General features: G+C 39.2%; 1 protein-coding gene across 2 annotated transcripts in view; it reads left to right on the top strand.

The window, feature by feature from the left end:
• The first annotated feature begins 3,013 nt into the window (after positions 1 to 3,013).
• LOC139452613 (alpha-1,6-mannosyl-glycoprotein 2-beta-N-acetylglucosaminyltransferase-like) overlaps positions 3,014 to 19,087 on the top strand; it is an 87,259-nt gene continuing 71,185 nt past the window's right edge. For both annotated transcript variants that reach the window (XR_011652379.1, XM_071234143.1), the window contains exon 1: positions 3,014 to 3,114. The gene's annotated coding sequence lies outside the window, so the exon portion shown is untranslated. The remainder of the gene's footprint in view (positions 3,115 to 19,087) is intronic.

The following is a 19,087-nucleotide window of genomic DNA, read 5'->3' as shown; positions in this document are numbered from 1 at the left end:
AGAGGGATACGATACTTCGATTTAACCAGTGATCGATAATGTGAATATCTGAAAGTGTACAGGGGGTAGGATATTTCGAGTTAACCAGTGATCGATAATGTGAACATCTGAAAGGGTATATAGAGGTTATCACGCGAGTGTGTTTGAGGATGGTAAATATCCTGCATTAGGAATAAACATTGTATTTAGCGAGCCTTGGCGAGCTAAATACATAGTGTTCATTCCTAATACAGGATATTTACCATCCCCAAACACACAAGCGTGATAACCTCTTTATCATATAATGTCATTCTTTAATTCTGTGCTTCAAAATCACTTTCCCTCTTTCACAAACATTACCGAAACATTGCGAGTTTTCCTGGAATGCGCGCATTAATATTTATTACGTCACAGGGTAAGTGACGTGTCAGTCGGACAGTGACAGTAGCCAATATAGTTCCAACTGAAATCTGTTTCTTATACAGTGGCGAAGCAACATATACGCAAAACAACTATTGTTTTTATTTGCCTTTCGCGGCAATCGATCGGTCTGTCCGTAGAGTAACTTCCCTTTGTCAAAGGGAAGCTACTCTAACCCTAGTCTATGAGACGTCACGGCCACGGTCAGACGTTGTTGACCGTCGGTCTGTCATAACGTTGAGAAGCGTAGTCAGATGTACACACAGCGACAAAACGAAACAAGGTAACAATTCAAACATATTTGGTTCCAAATCCAACTATTTTAATTTGTGGAGAAGGTTTCAAGCCGCAGAGGTCTACAAGCACAGATATGGATACTGATCCCACTTGGCTAGGCCTCGTGCCCTCGCAAAATTGTTTCGAAATTTATATCTCCAAAGTTGCCAAAACTTATAAAATGCCTTAGCTACGTCACACTTAGACACTGATTTTCAGTATATTAGACTGTTCTTTTGATAATGATAGCAATTATCCCTGTAGTTTATCCAGATTCCCGATGGTTAATTCTGACTTGATCGTCAAATGACGAGGGCGACGCCATGTTTGTTTATAAACAGTGAAAGTAGTCCCTACTTGACCTTTGATATTTGCATCTCTATCCGCATATGACCCCAACGGATATCGTTTTTATCCGTTGGCTTTATCCTGCCGAGAAACCTACCCATTATATGATAAATAGAGGTTATCACGCGAGTGTGTTTGAGGATGGTAAATATCCTGCATTAGGAATAAACATTGTATTTAGCGAGCCTTGGCGAGCTAAATACATAGTGTTTATTCCTAATACAGGATATTTACCATCCCCAAACACACAAGCGTGATAACCTCTTTATCATATAATGTCATTCTTTAATTCTGTGCTTCAAAATCACTTTCCCTCTTTCACAAACATTACCGAAACATTGCGAGTTTTCCTGGAATGCGCGCATTAATATTTATTACGTCACAGGGTAAGTGATGTGTCACTCGGACAGTGACAGTAGCCAATATAGTTCCAACTGAAATCTGTTTCTTATACAGTGGCGAAGCAACATATACGCAAAACAACTATTGTTTTTATTTGCCTTTCGCGGCAATCGATCGGTCTGTCCGTAGAGTAACTTCCCTTTGTCAAAGGGAAGCTACTCTAACCCTAGTCTATGAGACGTAACGGCCACGGTCAGAGGTTGTTGACCGTCGGTCTGTCATAACGTTGAGAAGTGTAGTCAGATGTACACACAGCGACAAAACGAAACAAAGTAACAATTCAAACATATTTGGTTCCAAATCCAACTATTTTAATTTGTGGAGAAGGTTTCAAGCCGCAGAGGTCTACAAGCACAGATATGGATACTGATCCCACTTGGCTAGGCCTCGTGCCCTCGCAAAATTGTTTCGAAATTTATATCTCCAAAGTTGCCAAAACTTATAAAATGCCTTAGCTACGTCACACTTAGACACTGATTTTCAGTATATTAGACTGTTCTTTTGATAATGATAGCAATTATTCCTGTAGTTTATCCAGATTCCCGATGGTTAATTCTGACTTGATCGTCAAATGACGAGGGCGACGCCATGTTTGTTTATAAACAGTGAAAGTAGTCCCTACTTGACCTTTGATATTTGCATCTCTATCCGCATATGACCCCAACGGATATCGTTTTTATCCGTTGGCTTTATCCTGCCGAGAAACCTACCCATTATATGATAAAGAGGGATACGATACTGCGCGTTTAACCAGTGATCGATAATGTGAACATCTGAAAGGTATAGAGTTGTGTGCGTCACTATGGTGTCGCCTGTAGTATACCATAAGGTTGTCAGTTACCTACACACACGTGTAAAGTAGCGCCCATCGCTTGGCTCGTGTTTAACGGTCAAAGCCATGCCACACTTAGCAGCGTGATGGGAAATACATGTTGGTAATTACACTGAAACATCAGTTGACGGCGAACTAGATCACGTGGTATTCAATGTCCCGCTATAAAACTAGGTATTCTGAAAATCAAAATGTTGTTCAGTACCCGAAACAAATAAGACATAAGTACATCCTTTGACATAAATATAATAATCATAAACAAAAATATATTTCCTACTGATAATTAGATCATTATCAGGATCACGCGAACGGTTGTTTGAAAGTATGAAAAACATTCTTTGTAGATAGGTACAGGTGCGTATTTGCAGCGATTGCCTGGGGCGTTTCCGTGTCGAATTGCAAAACATAAATCGCATACAGTCCCTTTGTTGTAATTTGAACCACTGTCGATTGTGTTTTACTGGCTCAGCATGTGTGGAGTTAATTGAAAGATGTGTGGCCCCGCCCCCCGATCGGACAATGCTGCTAATTAGTTGAATCTTTGTTTAGTAATTAATGATTAATGACAAGAGGGAAGAGTCGACCAAAGCACACCTACATCTGCGAGTGGTCACGCTGTTGTTTATTGCTGACAAGTGTGTTGAGTCACCACTCGCAGACGGAACGATGATAGCGAGGTAGGCCATGCGAAATTTTGGGATAGAAAGAAGAGACCAAAGTTCAAAGGAAGTGGAACTGGCCTCGTTTTCACACTCCGAAAACAAATATGGCTGCTGCCTCTCAAAAGAAGGAAGGACGATAAGGATTATTTCAGTTGTCAGTTGGAAAATGTAACTACTGGATTGGAAAACGAGCAGGTTTGTTACTCAGTTTCTCTTTGTTGAAATATGCGATCTCGTATTGACTTCTCTGCAAGAAATAACCCCCGCTTTAGCTATGGCCGGCGGAAGCGTGATGTACCTTACTTCAAGATCAGCATTTCTCGCTAGGCCTAATGAAAACAAAATAATGTCCTCACGAAGATCGGTGCACGCACAATATTATGTTACACGACGTTTCGTTCTGTGTTGTGTTCAAATATTTTAATCTCATCTAACTGATTGTGTAAGTGATTCGTTATGAGATCGCCCGTGTGGATATGTAGCCTAGGCCCAGGTGACAGAAAAAATACCCCCTCCCCACGAGTGTCTAGCGATCTCAGACACAGTGATGCTGTCTAAGGTATTTACGACGCATAGGGCTAGGACTAGCGATACAACGTCATTAATACAAAATACACCAATTCGTTGTTTGCTAAATACATTCACGAACCGTATAAGCCGAGCGACCATTCACATCCATTAAAGAATAGCTACTGTCCCTATAACGGGGACTGCTGGGCGACAAGAGCTGGCATTCCTTCTGTGCCCCCATCTATGTCAGATGATAAACCAACATGGCGTTCTTTCTGTTGGTTGGGAAAGAAAGTTTGTGTAATCAAATTCCAATACCTTATATTGTTTGTATGGATGAAGTGGATTGCATGGCCACATTGGAAGCTCACTGATCGTGGATATGATGGTGATGTGAAGATGACACTGAACTCTGACCTTTCTGATGTGTTTTTGTACCTATAACCAGTTTTCAAAATTAAGCGAAAGAGTGAAGAGATCCTTGTCATAACCTTTATGTTTAAAATCAAAAGGTTTAGGTGTCCCCAGATTCCAATGGCATATGACAACGAACTAGGATCCCCTTAATTCCCCCAAAATGCAAGACTCCCAACAAACCTGGGATTCAGTGGGTGGGGCAGATGGATTGGGGATATAGTTTGAATTCTATATGATTCTTCCAGACCGAAATACTTTATCACAACTATTATTTGACAATTTCTGTGGTGACTACTGCATAAATCTTAATTCTCACACTGTGTATGTCTGTGATATGTGTTTGTCCTGTTGCCTTGTCAGTTTTCAACACTGAGGACATAAATAGTGGGACAATTCACTGATGCATCAGTGGATCGCGATTTTTCATTTCTCAAATCAAGTATCAATCACAGTCGCACACTAAGTAAAAAGAATCGATTCTTACCATAAATGTATTTTTTAATAACGTAAATATTTTCATCCATTGCACTATACTTAACACTGCCAACTGTAAATCGGTAGTGTGCCATGTATTTGACCATCCTATCTATGAAAAAGATGGCTAATGCATCACAGATAAGGGCACATGCAAGCATCATGATACGTACTGACTCCCGAGCAAGGTGATATGTATTGGATTGCACAGTTAGTATTTCGTCCCAGCTCTAGTGGACATAGTATGTACTACTGGTGTATGCAGTTGATTCTAAAACTAGATTCCTTAACTGTTTATATGGCTGCCCATAAAAATATAATTGCAAAAGGCAGAATGTTTGAACTTTCAGATGCCACTATTAGCCGTATGTTATGCTACAGTGCCTGTAACCATGGTTACACATATTTGTTACCTCTTCTTTGGGCCACTTAAAGATAGATTGTCAGATCAAAGATCAATTTGACATTTGGGTGAGTGAGTGAGTGAGTGAGTTGGGTTTAACGCCGCTTTTAACAGTATTCCAGTTATATCACGGCGTGTCAGCTTAATGTGGGAGGAAAGCCTGAAGTGTTGCAAGTCCCAGACGTTTACCACTTCGGTGAAACCCACGAGCACGGGTATGGTGCTGACAAACCTAGAAACATAATCGGGGTGAACCGGGATTCGAACCCACAATCATAGGTTTCTGGCGTGTCCAGGGGATGCAACTCTGCACAGCGAATCGCGGCACCTTAGACGACTGGGCCACCCGGGCCCCCTAATTTGACATTTGAAATTGATAAGCAGTGCAGAGATTAAAAGAGGGATGCTATTAGAATAAGGTGCTGTTATTTGTTTCATTATGCAAGTTTAGATGTAGCTGTTGTTTAATGGGGCGGTGGGATAGCCTAGGGGTTAAAGCATTGGCTCATCAAGCCGAAGACCTGGGTTTGATTCCCCACATGGGTAAAATGTGTGAAGCCCATTTTTCGGTGTCCCCCACCGTGATACTGCTGGAATATTGCTAAAAGCATTGAAAACCATACTAAGTCAATGTAGTTTAATGATATAAGAGGTATCTCAAGGGGTTCTTGTCCGTACCTCAAGGTCAGAAAACAAGGTTGTTTGGCTCCCTAGTCAAATACTAAAGCAGAAAAACTGAAGGACTCTGTTCAGTAAAAAAAAAGGGGAGGAGGTTTTGTAAATGTTCTTATGTGCAGGTTAACTCTAAATGTTGTGTCTAGACCTTTAAATAACCAAAGCGATATCTTTCAGTGTACACACCTGTAAAGTACACTGGTCATAAGAGAGGGCTTAGGATTATGTTGCTGGGTCACAGAGGTCAAGGTCACTGAATGATTATTTCACAATCTCACTGGGATTGGCACACAGCAAAGAAATGGTGTTATTAGATCAGTGTTAATTAAAGTCTAAAGTAATGCCTATCATACAATATATTAAAGCAGCATTTACCACTAATCCTTTTAAAGAGTTTACAAGTCAAAAATGGGTTAAATAATGATGCCACCATTACCGCATTATTTCCAATAATTGTATAATCTCAAGAATATTAAAATATTATCATTTCCATCAGGTGCCTAGTTGAATTGGCCAAGCACCTGTCTTCTTATTGACTGGGATCAGCATGTGTTGTTATTGATGATAACGGGCTGATGGAGGTTGGAGCATGTGTTGTCAAGTGCTGGTAGCACATGGCGCTTAGGCAGGGGAGACAACTCTCTATACTGCGTGTAAAGTACAAATATATTGATGTCTGGGAATACCAGCTGGGCCCAGTTGCTCAATAGAATTATATTGCTGCTTTTGTCCTTGTTCCAAATCTTCATTATTGACTTATAGCGTTATTGCTACAAATTTGTAACATGGTTCAACATGGTTGAAACATATTGAAAGGGTTGACAATGTGTGGGAACAGATGAGTTAATTTTTTTGAATGGTCATCTTAAAATTTGTCTTTGTGATATGCCCATTGCAACATGAGCCATTGTATGCAGTAGGGCTGGGACGAGTCCAAATTTACTACCCGGGTACCCACCCCACTATTACCCGACCCTACCCGGGTACCCACTGTAGGTCTCAGGAGATGTCTCAAAATGTCTGATTGGGAACATTTTTATCATAACCCTGCCAAAAACGTATTTAGATACACGTAGTAAACAATCAGGTCATTCATACACTGAAATTGAATTAAGTTATATCTTGATTCAACCATATGAAACATCAGAAGGAATGTGTGCATAGTCAGAAAGAAATGCGAACATTAGTGACTTTTAGTTTAACCATAGAGTTCTAGATATTTTTAGATCATTAAACAATATATCACGTGACTAACCACGGGTCCGGGTAGTCCTGTGGGTACCCGGGTCCTACTCAGTAACCACTCGACCCGGGTACGGCGGGTCGAGTGGTTACTGAGTAGGACCCGGGTACCCACAGGACTACCCGGACCCGTGGTTAGTCACGTGATATATTTATAAGTGGGGACAATCGGTGGTGGGAGAAAAGGTACAGGTAATCAATGTGAGGATTGTTAGAATATGGGGGAAATACATAACTGTTACCCGTCCCAGCCCTAGTTTGCATCATCATTAACAGCTTCATACCGAGATGCTCTGTGGTATCACCAGAGTAGAGTCACTTGTATTGTGCAACAGCTTACTCAAGGCGAGGCTGTACTGAAAAGTCACTTAATATGAAAATGGATTTTTCAAAACAAGATGTCACTAGAATGCCAAAATGAGTCTATTGATACATAGCTCATTACTTCCCTAGAAAATATTGACTATTACCTAATATGTTATATGATATTATGTTTATATCATTGTACACGAATATATGACACTTTTAATGGATAACAACTTCTTTTATTCTTTGTTACGTTACGATGTTTCAGATCTACTTCTTGCTCCTTTGTCAGGTGAATACTGAATAAGTAGCTCTGAAACGCTGTGACAAAGAATAAATGAATTGTCATGTATTCATGTTCTTCAAACTTCTAAATGCCTGTATAAGATTTCTACGTGATAAACTTCAAAGAACATTGAAGTTCGTAGCGAGGTTTATTTTTCAATTAAACATTGTTATCTCACAACATCATTCCTGGAGCATGTGGAGATTTGAACATGTGCTCGCAATTTGATGACGTCATATGTCTGACGACGTTATTTTTGAGAGGGGAGTGTCTAGTGAGTTGTTCCCCATAGATGTAAGAGGGCAACGCAGATAAATGTGATGGCTGAACAATCGCGTTTAAAAGTGGGGAGATAGGACAATCAGTGTTGGGAGAAAAGGTACAGGTAATCAATGTGAGGATTGTTAGAATATGCGGGAAATACACAACTGTGCATAAAATGGACATTGCTGAAGTCGGATTCTATTGAGGTAGTCTTCATTATTTAAATACAGGTAAATATGTTTGAAGCTTGTACATTTGTATCATCATCCTTAAAGAGGCTGTATATAATGTTGATATGTCATACAAGAAATAAACGGCTCGTGGTCGTTGTGTATCTTACGATAAAACACTGCGGGGAGAATAAACCACACTGGGCTGCCCTCCTCATGGTTTATTGTCCCTGCAGTGTTTTATTGTAAGATAAGCGACTCACTCGTCGTATATTTCTTAATTAAAAGATTTCATTGAACACGTTTAATGTATGTAATGTTTTGTCATCAATGTCACTAACCATGCTAACTGTATAACTGCATATATCAGGATTTATGATGATGTCACAGTCACATACCAGTACTATCAATCATGTCCCCAAAACTTTCCTTTGTATTTTATATCAAATATTTACTCTGCTGCAGCCATTGTCTCATATAACCAATAAATAATCAGTTGACCTGTTGGCTTGCAATGGAAAGTTTTTTATATGTTGAGGAGTTTCGGAAATATAATATAATACAAATAAAGATTTATTCTCATCGAAACCATCAGGTCAGATATGACAGGAAGGATTGCATTTAGGTTCTTTTAATTACTACTTCTAGACACCAGTTACCATGGTTACTAAGATATTACTAATGGCCTTAATCTGGCATTGGCTTTTCTGCATGTGTTAGAAACAAGTTTTATTTGGTCTGCATGTCACTTGAACATATAAAGGAGAACTGACATGTTTTATTTTATTGTATTTTTTCTATGCTATGTGTGTATTGACACCAGTGTATTGAGAAGGAGTGAACGGCATGCAAGGTCTTTGAGCCATGAGAAAGAACTTTGTTTGAAGACGACGACAGTAAGGCACTTGACAGTAAAGGCTTCTTATATAAACACCATCTTCATAAAGATATATATGAGTCTTTGTACATCTTGTACACACAGTGAGTGCTTATGTGTAATTGATTCCCATAAAGACCCTGTGAAGATCTGGGTTTGAATAGCTCTTCAGCAACCCATGCTTGTTGTAAAAGGCAACCATTCTTGTCGTAAGAGGCAGCTAACGAGATCGGTTGGTCACGCTCGCTTACTTGGTTGATGCAAGTCATCGTATCCCAATTGCGTGGATCAGTGCTCATATCAGTCACTGGATTGTCTGGTCCAGACTCGATTATTTCCTGACCGCCGTCATATAGCCGGAATATTGCTGAGTGTGGCCTTGAACAACCAACAACCAAACACACATTTTTTAGTTGTGTTGTGCTTCCTGATGTATATCAAAGGAAGGTGAGGTGAGGTGAAATTGGGTTTAACGTCGAGTCCAAGATTATTGCACTTATATAGCAACGTGCATGTACCTGTGTGTGTGGCAACTTGTACTAGTCCGGACTGATGCCGATTTATAGTGCTAGCCCACTGAGATACCATGCCGCAGTTTAACATGAATACCCCACTCAGACACAGTATACTGACTCCAAGCCGACCAGTCCTTGTTTTAGCCCCTTAATGCCGAGCGCCAGACAGGGTAACAACAAGTACCATCTTTTAACGTCTTTTGGTATGACGTGGCTGGGATCGGGCGGACGCTCTACCTCTAAGCCAGGGAGGCGGTCTATATCAAAGGAAGCAAGTAGAATAATTGTTAGTTATGCTCCAGTCAACAAGGAAGTTGAATATTTAGCTACAGTCCGACACATATGACAAACAGTTTGTATGGTTATAGTGTGTCAACAGGCCCCTTAATTATATTAATTATCATGATTATTCAACTATTGAATATGAATAAGCTAAAATAGTCAGTAGATCAAACAGGTCCTTTCATGCTTATATCTACTTAAACCCCCTAATTATTCAGCTATTCAACATCAAGATTCACATGCTAAATTAGCTGCAAGATTGGTAGGAGAGTATTCTTCTATTTTATTATGATCTTTTCGGAAATGAGCATAGAGTTTAATTGTGTTTATTGATAAGGTAACCATGGTAACAGAGCTACAGTATGGCGTAACATAGGACACAGGATACACCATACTAACACCTAGGTTATTAAAACGTTTTTTGTGAATAATTATCATGTATTCTTTTTGAAAAGAATCTTTCCTCCTCTGTCGTTTTCATAGACTGACATCAGTTTTAAAAAACTAACAGTTTTTGTCTAGTCCTTATGATGATAACATATAGCAAAACCCTTAAAATGGGCCAATTTCTACTAGTCCTAAGGATTCGTTTACTATTAGGCAGTTTGGTAAGGACTACAGGACAAGTGCCAGTTTCTAACGCTGAATGTGCAATCAAGAAAACCAGACCAGCACCTGGACTTGATTTTGTTTGATCTTGACTGGTGTTGGCTTTTAGTAGCAAAATATATTTTACCCTATAAATTCCACTGTCATGGCACATGACTAGGGATAGACTTCAAGGTACTACAGTCCAGTAAGCATGATAAGGGGGGATCTTGAAGTAGATCACTATACCCATGATACCCAGTGTTTTGTCTATAATGACAACATGGTCAGTGTGTTTAAAGCTATAGTAACCATACTAATAGGCTTCCTACATTTTACCCATGTGGGGATCGAACTTGGCATTCAGCATGATGAGCTAATGCTTTAACCACTATGCTTCCCTGATTCCGACCGAAGACTTCTAATTGACAAACAGGATTGACTCATGCATTTGCGTAACACGTAGTTCAACACGTGTGTCATTTGACACCGACGTATTTACAGCTGGGTAAGTGTGTCAGAAATATCGTCTATCTACCCAGATCAGAGATTATCATGTTTTTGTATGTAATGGCCCAACAGCCGTATCTCCCTATAGTATAATAGATATAGATAATAGTACTGTAATTACTGTATGGGTATGCACAGGCATGGTCATGTAGTGCACTACAGTGGCCTTTCATCTCCGCTTTCAACTCTTGCCTATAACAATAACAATAAGTTAAAATTTCACACAATTTTAACTTTAAATTTCAAACTAAGCATGCTAAGTGAGCAGGCAAATTTGGATCATTTCTTTAAGGTCCTTTTTTCCATCTTAATTTCACAGGTATTTTAACATTGCATTTATTGGTCCGTGTCAGCAGGTCAGCAAACAGTCTAGCTGGAACTCGGCACTATGATCATCATCATCATCACCATCGTCGTCATCATCATCATCATCATTATTATTATTATTATTATTATTATTATTATTATTATTATTATTAAAACTAGTTTGTTCCAACTTTCAAAATATACAGCTTTTCCGTTTCAAATGGTCAGTGCTCAGGCCACAATAAGTTGAATTTGCATAGAATTTTGACTTTAAATTCCAAACTAAGTGAGCAGGCAAATTTGGATCGTTTTTTCCCACTTAATTTCACAGGTATTTTAACATTGCATTTAGTGGTCCCATTGTCAGTGAAAAGTCTAACTTGAACTCGGCATTATTATTATTATTATCATCATCATCATCATCATCATCATCATTTTTATTAACAAAACTAGTTTTTTCAGCGAACTTATCTCTACTGAGCCATTTGTTATAGGAACTTTTTCAATTTGAGACATAATCATGATAATGTACGGCTCCGACATGTGAGAGGAAGTGTTGATAAGTCTGTGAACTTCTCTCTTCATGTTTGCTGTATGGAGGCTTTAGTAATGATACACGACGTGTCATGCAATACATGTCTCGTTTGCAAGGTTAGAGAGGTTTCAATGCAATCCATGTCTCGTTAGCAAGGTTAGAGAAGATTCAATACAATCCATATCTCGTTAGCAAGGTTAGAGAGGTTTCAATACAATACATATCTCGTTACCAAGGTTAGAAAGGTTTCAATACAATACATGAAAACATTAACTTTGCATGCTGAGGAGACGTTTCTATCATCAAAGGAAATGAATAAGTCTCACTAAAACGTGTCTGTAGTAGAGTTGAGGCTGTTAGTACAAGACTTGTGACCTCTAGCTTGCCCTTAACGGCAGAAAGTAATATTTGACAACTTGTGGTCACGTCATTTACGTGTCACCCTTGTGTGTGTGCTTGTCATTTGATGTTGATTATTGTTGCTACATCTTCACGTGACTCACCAATAATATACCGTATTCGACGTAATAAGCGCCTCTCTCTAATAAGCGCCCATGGTGATATTTGCTAATATATTGGCTAGTGAACAATCCCAATTAGCACCCCTTCCCATTGATCAATGTACAAAAGACTTATTTATTATGCACTCGTGTGTTATGTGCACCCTTAATTATGGGCAATTAAACTCTGGAAAAATATATCTGTCGTATATAAACATTTCAGGTTGTCAGCATAAACCACGAAACTTATCTTTCAACTCTGTTTTTTTCCACCAAAATAATATTCTAATAAGAGTTCCCTATTTCTAATTGTGAGAGCGCCCTGGGCGCTTATTACGTCAAATTCGGTACTGGTATCGTATCTGACAGTAGGTGTTTGAAATTAAGTGGGGTCCTTAGGGTTTAATGGCGAAGTATTTCTATGTAAGGACCTTCTAAATCTTAAGCTCTTGAAAAAGTCTCATTTTGAACGGTGGTATATTTGTAACATATGGGGAATAGTTGCACCTCAGATAGTGTGTGTTACATCTGAACACAAGGCTGCGTGTAACTCAACGACAGGATGAGTCACCGCTGATCATTGTGATTATTTTGTCATTAATCCGTGCATCAGGACAATAGATGCAACCATGGTTACCCTAACATGAATGTACCTACATCAAGTTACGGATCTAGGAAGTTGCTGTGTTGATTCTCCTGACCTATTTCACCCACTTGGGATCAGAGGCAGGGTAGGCCCCAGCACCCCTTGGTTTGTTTGTTTTTTGAATGCTGCATTCAGCAATATTCCAGCTATATAACTGTGGTCTGTACACACTGTAAAAATCAAATCTGGACCAGACAATCCAATGATTGCTATCATGAGCATCGATCCACGCAATTGGGATACGATGACATGCACCAACCAAGTCAGCAAGCTTGACCACCTGATCCTGTTAGTCGCCTCTCACGATAAGCATAGTCACCTTTTACGGCAAGGCAAGACCTAGTCTACCCCGGATCTTGACTGGCCCCATGTTCACCCTTCCATGGACATCAACTCTTCCATGTTATGAATCATATCATTGTTAGCAAATACATCACAGGTGTTGCACAATCAAGTCAGCAAGCCTGACCAGCCAATCCCATTAGTCACCTCCTACGACAAGCATGGGTTGCTGAAGACCTACTCTAACCTGGATCTTCAAGGGTTGCATGCCAGGGTAGTCTTCCGTGATGGCTAAATGATGATAGGTCAATACTGACGGTGATGGTTGTTGGTGGTGCAGGCTCAGATGCTGTTTACAGCTCACTTGGATAAAACAACGTTTAAACACTTACTCATGCACTTTCTTTACTACCATATATAGCCGTCAATGAAGCGACCCCACATATTAGGTGACACCCTGTACAAGCCTTCGACCCATGAAGATTCCTGGGTAGAATAGGTCTTCAGCAACCCATGCTTGCCGTAAAAAGTGAGTGCTTATGTGTAATTGATTCCCATAAAGACCCTGTGAAGATCTGGGTTTGAATAGCTCTTCAGCAACCCATGCTTGTTGTAAGAGGCAACTATTCTTGTCGTAAAAGGCGACTAACGGGATCAGGTGGTCAGACTCGCTGACTTTGTTGATGCATGTCATCAATCCCAATTATCGGATCGATGCTCATGATGTCAATCACTGGATTGTCTGGTCCAGACTCGATTATTTCCAGACCGCAGTCATATAGCTGTAATATTGCTGAGTACGGCATTAAACAACAAACCAACCATCCAACTGTACAAGCTTTCAAAATCTATGCTAATTTATATACCTGATCTATAAAGTAAATCGGATTGAAGCATGTCACCAGCACATACAGTCTCCACATTGGCAATAAACACGTGTTTATTTTCTGCAGAAAAAAATTACATTGTATCCCTTCAGCAAATTCAGGAAAACAAACACATCACAACAATTATTTGGAGCATGTCAGTATTTAAAAATAGGACTTTAGTGACAGCTGGGCATTGCAAGCAGTTTGGATGAATTGAATTTGAAACTTAGTAAAAGGAGGTCCTGACTGTATAATGTTAAGTTTCATTCTTTTCTTGCTAATGTTAAATATAAAGGTGTTTGTGAACCCTGGGATCCAGTACTGTAGGATCCAGGAAGCATCAAGGACCTTCCTATAGTGGTGAAGCTAGGGATTGAGTATTTGAGTAACAATAAAGAGTGTTTTATGTTGAGGCAACTACGGACGGAATGTTTAGGCGGAGACATTGAAATTGCCTCCGCTGTGATGCTAAACGAAATCTTTTCTTAAACATGTTTTCAAAGTTATAACCAGCAGACTCTCTGCATGTGTACACAACATGATAGTTTCACTTTTAACAAAATCAGTAAATGCGCTATGGTGGGACAGAGATGCCTGATCCTTGGATCTTCATCACGTAACCATGACAACCATGTGACATGTTGCTCTTCATGACAACTGCCTGATCCTTGGTCTTAACGACGTAACCATGACAACAATGTGACATGTTGCTCTTCATGACAACTGCCTGATCCTTGATCTTTATGGCGTAACCATGACAACAATGTGACATATTGCTCTTCATGACAACTGCCTCATCCTTGGTCTTAACGACGTAACCATGACAACATTGTGACATGTTGCTCTTCATGACAACTGCCTGATCCTTGGGTCTTCATGACGTAACCTTGACAACTATATGACATTAAGGTCTTCATGACAACTCCCTGATCCTTGGGTCTTCATGACGTAACCATGACGACTATGTGACATTTAGGTCCTCAAACTATCTACTATGATTCAGCACATGATTATGTCAACTTCTGGATGATAATAGCACATAGAGGACAGGGAGAGCAGGAAGTCAACTTTACAACATGATAGAACGTTTTCCTTTTCCTTCTCGGTCATTGAAGTACAATTTGAATCCATTGAAGCATGTGACAGGGAGAAACTGGCAGTATCTCATGGGAGGTTTTGAATTTACGTAGGACTAAAACTCTGATATGATTACAGTATTATCTCGATTGTCATTAAGATGTATTTACATGAGACAGGGTTTTACGCGACGCACAAATGTGCATCCAGTATGCACAAATGTAGAGGACATACTCAGAATCAAATATATAGTGTCCCTCGGACGCACACTTATATTCAATATACCTCATCAATCATACCACTAAGGTGATCGTAACTTTCATACTTCAACATAGACTTCCGACAATTGTACCACTAAGGTGATTGTAACTTTCATACTTCAACATAGACTTCCGACAATTGTACCACTAAGGTGATTGTAACTTTCATACTTCAACATAGACTTCCGACAACTGTACCACTAAGGTGAGCGTAACTTTTACACTTTAACATAAACTTACAGCAGTCGTAGCGCTAAGGTGATTGTAACTCCCATACTTTAACGTAGACTTACGACAATCATACCACTAAGTTGATCGTAACTTTCATACTTCAACATAGACTTCTGACAATCATACCTCTTAGGTGATTGTATCTCTCATACTTCAACATAGACTTGTGACAATCATACCACTAAGGTGATCGTAACTTTCATAGTTTAACATAGACTTCCGACAATTGTAGCGATATGGTGATCGTAACTCCCATACTTTAACGTAGACTTACGACAATCATACCACTAAGGTGGTCGTAACTTTCATACTTTTAACATGTACTTCCGACAATCGTACCTCTTAGGTGATCGTATCTCTCATACTTCAACATAGATTTGTGACAATCATACCACTAAGGTGATCGTAATTTTCATAGTTTAACATAGACTTCCGACAATTGTAGCACTAAGGTGATCGTAACTCCCATACTTTAACAATTTGAAGCTATAGTTGTTACCTGACTATTGTAAGTCACTGTTTTGTTTTCATTACAAAGGCTTCTGACAGAGTGTATCCCTTTTCGTGATCACGGATTGATTTCAAACAGTGACTCGTCAAACTGTCCCAAACACAAAACTAACGGGTGGTATGTCAGAGTGTTTGTCACAAAAGAAAAAACTCGAAGTAGCGTGATAAGGACATGAGGTATGATTATATTTAAGGCACAATAATGATTGTAGATTAACTTTCTTTTGATCTTTGCACTGAGACCATCATGCCATGTGAACTAAAAGTAGATGACCAGCTCCGTTCCAAGTAGTGATCTTAGCGCTAAGATGATCGTGACTCCCCTACTATAACCTAAGCTTACGGTAGTCCTAGCACTAACAACGCTCTGTGGAACGGGGCATTGTTAACTGAACCACCAGTAGAGTATGGTAAAGCGTAGGTCAATATGATGCTATTTCTGGGATATATTACAACAAAAGCATAATATTGATAATAGTGTTTACATAAAGTTCCCTTTTTATAGCAAAATGTTTAGTTACATCAGCATGGGATTGTTCTCACCAGCTCTCACATGGTGCGATAAGCATATTCTTTTGTTAAACTTCTAAGCACCTGGGGTGCTTATTATGGCAAATATGGTAAGTTATAAGAAGATATATAAACTTTGGAAGTTTTATTCAGTTCAAATGGTATTGATTTAGTGAATCGACCATGAGCATTGGTCTGTGGTGGACCAGAAGTTTTAGATGATGGTGTAACTGGATCCTTGGTGGACATTGTTTGTTTGCTTGTTTGTTTGTTGTTTAATTCCCTCATTCAGCAATATTCCAATCATATGACGGTGGTCTGTAAATAATCAAATCTGGACCAGACAATCCAGTGATTGACATCATGAGCATTGATCGATGCAATTGGGATACGATGACATGCATCAACCAAGTCAGCAAGCCTGACCACCCGATCCCGTTAGTTGCCTCTTACAAGTGGACATTGACAAGTAACAGAATAAGAAACGCTTGATGGCTAATAGCCATCTTATGTACGTGATGTTGATGCTGACACCAATCCATTATCCATGTTCATGATGTTATAAGCATGATCAGAATAATGTCCCTATGATAATAATGATAGACCAGTGAGACCAGCTAAAATTTGTAAACAATCTATGATCCAGGAAATTAAACCAGTTTATGAAATGACACCGATGATGAAGCTGGTTTTGTAACACGAGATTAGCATCACCGAGCGTCATTAAACGGTTTAATGTGTGGCCTGTCTGTCTGTTGCTATGTACCCTGAAGTGCGGGCCGTCAACGATCACAACTGGCATGGAGCCAGGTCAATATACACATCTCCTTGCTTTTTCCGAACGCAAACAATGTGTCCTGTATGGATAAAATAGCCACTGTGAGTCCCACTGGATGCGAATATGGATATTGGAAGGATTAAAACTATTTTGAAACATATACTGATGGAAAAAAATAAAGGAACAGACAGAGAGAGCAGCATGTATTTGATGTGACATCTGTATTTACTCTGAAGATATGGTCACAATGTTTCTATTTGGTTTACATATTTTTGCTGACCAGATAGATTGGGTTTGTAAAATAGAGATATGTTTGTGAGACTCGACATTATTGAATTGCATTTGGCATAAACTTAGTGAAATAAATAAAAGCTAATTGTGTTTCAAGTGGAATGTTTTCTATTTTTACAGTAACACATGTATTTACTTTTAAGACGGTGTTGTTTTATTTTAGAGTTTGCAGTCCCCAGAGACTTCATATGGTTTTGATAATAATATTTAAAAGTTATTGGATTTTGTATGGTATTTGTTGTTGCAGCTGCTTATTTTTCTAATCCACATAAGATAGAGTGGTTGGGCAAATAAAGATAGATTCAACTATTTTTATTGTATTTTGGAATTGTGATACTGTTTGGTCCAATCCATGAACGCAAAAATACACAAGCGTGGCCTAACCGATCTCTTCATCAATGCAGTCACAGAATCCGATGCTCACACTTGTCTATAGGAAGCAATACCAGTGAATTCAGTGGAACACTTTGTTGTCGGTGTTCCCTTAATTTATTCCATCAGTATATTTCCTGTTTCTATTCTAGTAAGAAATACAATGATGGACAGTCCATGTCAATTTGTATCCAAGTAAATCCCATGTTTAACATTTGCATGATAAACATCAGACATACTACACAGAGATCCAGCGTTAGAAATTGGCACTTGTCCTGTAGTCCTTGCCAAACTGCCCAATAGTTAAGGTATAGTAAGGACTAGTAGAAATTTGCCCATTTTTAGGGGGTTTGCTATATGTTATCATTATAAGGACTAGTGGACTAAAAATGTTAGTTTCTAACGCTGGAGTGAGTGAGTGAAATTTGCTATTTTTTAAGGGTTTTGCTATATGTTATCATTATAAGGACAAGTGGACTAAAAATGTTAGTTTCTAACGCTCGAGTTACTGAGTGAGTATGGTTTTACGCCACTGTTAACAATATTTCAGCAATATCACGGCGGGGGACACCAGAAATGGGCTTCACACATTGTACCCATGTCGGGAATCAAACCCAGGTCTTCGACGCGTCGAGCAAACGCTTTAACCACTGGGCTACCCGACCGCCCTCTAGTGCTGGAGATCACCCTGGGACTCCTATTGTTATGTGAGCGGGGTCGACCTGACAGGTTGAATACTCCTATCTGGGATCGCCCGAGATTCAGAGAAATACCCATGATTTGTGTGTCACAGCCTTCCAGAGTCACTTAACTTACGTTTTTATGTAAGTTTGGCTGAATCTTTAGATGTTTTCATTGATGATGTATGAAGAATTGGGAGAATAGAGAACAGAGAACAGAGACTGTGTTTGATTTGTAACCAGAATTTCATTGAGGACGAATATCATTTTATGCTTATATGCAATGCTTAAAGTGATTTAAGAGCTGAATACATTCCTAACATTCCTTTCATCCACTAACATTAAAATCATACAAAATTAGCAGTCTACGTTTACAAAGCTTTTCGACTTCGTTCATTGCATAGTCTAAATATTTATTTGTATATATGCATGTGTATGTGTATGAACAGGGTTAGAAGCTAACAGTATTCGGCCACTAGTCCTTATAATGATAACATATAGCAAAACCCTTAAAAAGGGCAAATTTCTACTAGTCCTTAGGATACCTTTACCATTGGGCAGTTTGGTAAGGACTATAGGACTAGTGCCAGTTTCTAACGCTGATGAATGTGTACATTGGTGTATGGATATGGATATATATGTAAAATAGTGGTTATTCTTTTTTCTCCCTCTCTCTGAAAATAGTTCTGTGTAATAGGCCTCCGGCCTAACACTTTTTGTGAATAAACAGTACCAATTGTTATGTGAAACGAGTCAAGGACCAAGACGGTCGTTTACTAAGCAAGATGGGGCTGAATGGCAA

Source organism: Haliotis cracherodii, unplaced genomic scaffold, assembly GCF_022045235.1.
Source record: "Haliotis cracherodii isolate W230 unplaced genomic scaffold, xgHalCrac1.p SCAF_9, whole genome shotgun sequence".
Classification (NCBI taxonomy): domain Eukaryota; kingdom Metazoa; phylum Mollusca; class Gastropoda; order Lepetellida; family Haliotidae; genus Haliotis; species Haliotis cracherodii.
This window is presented reverse-complemented; position numbering and strand designations above follow the sequence as displayed.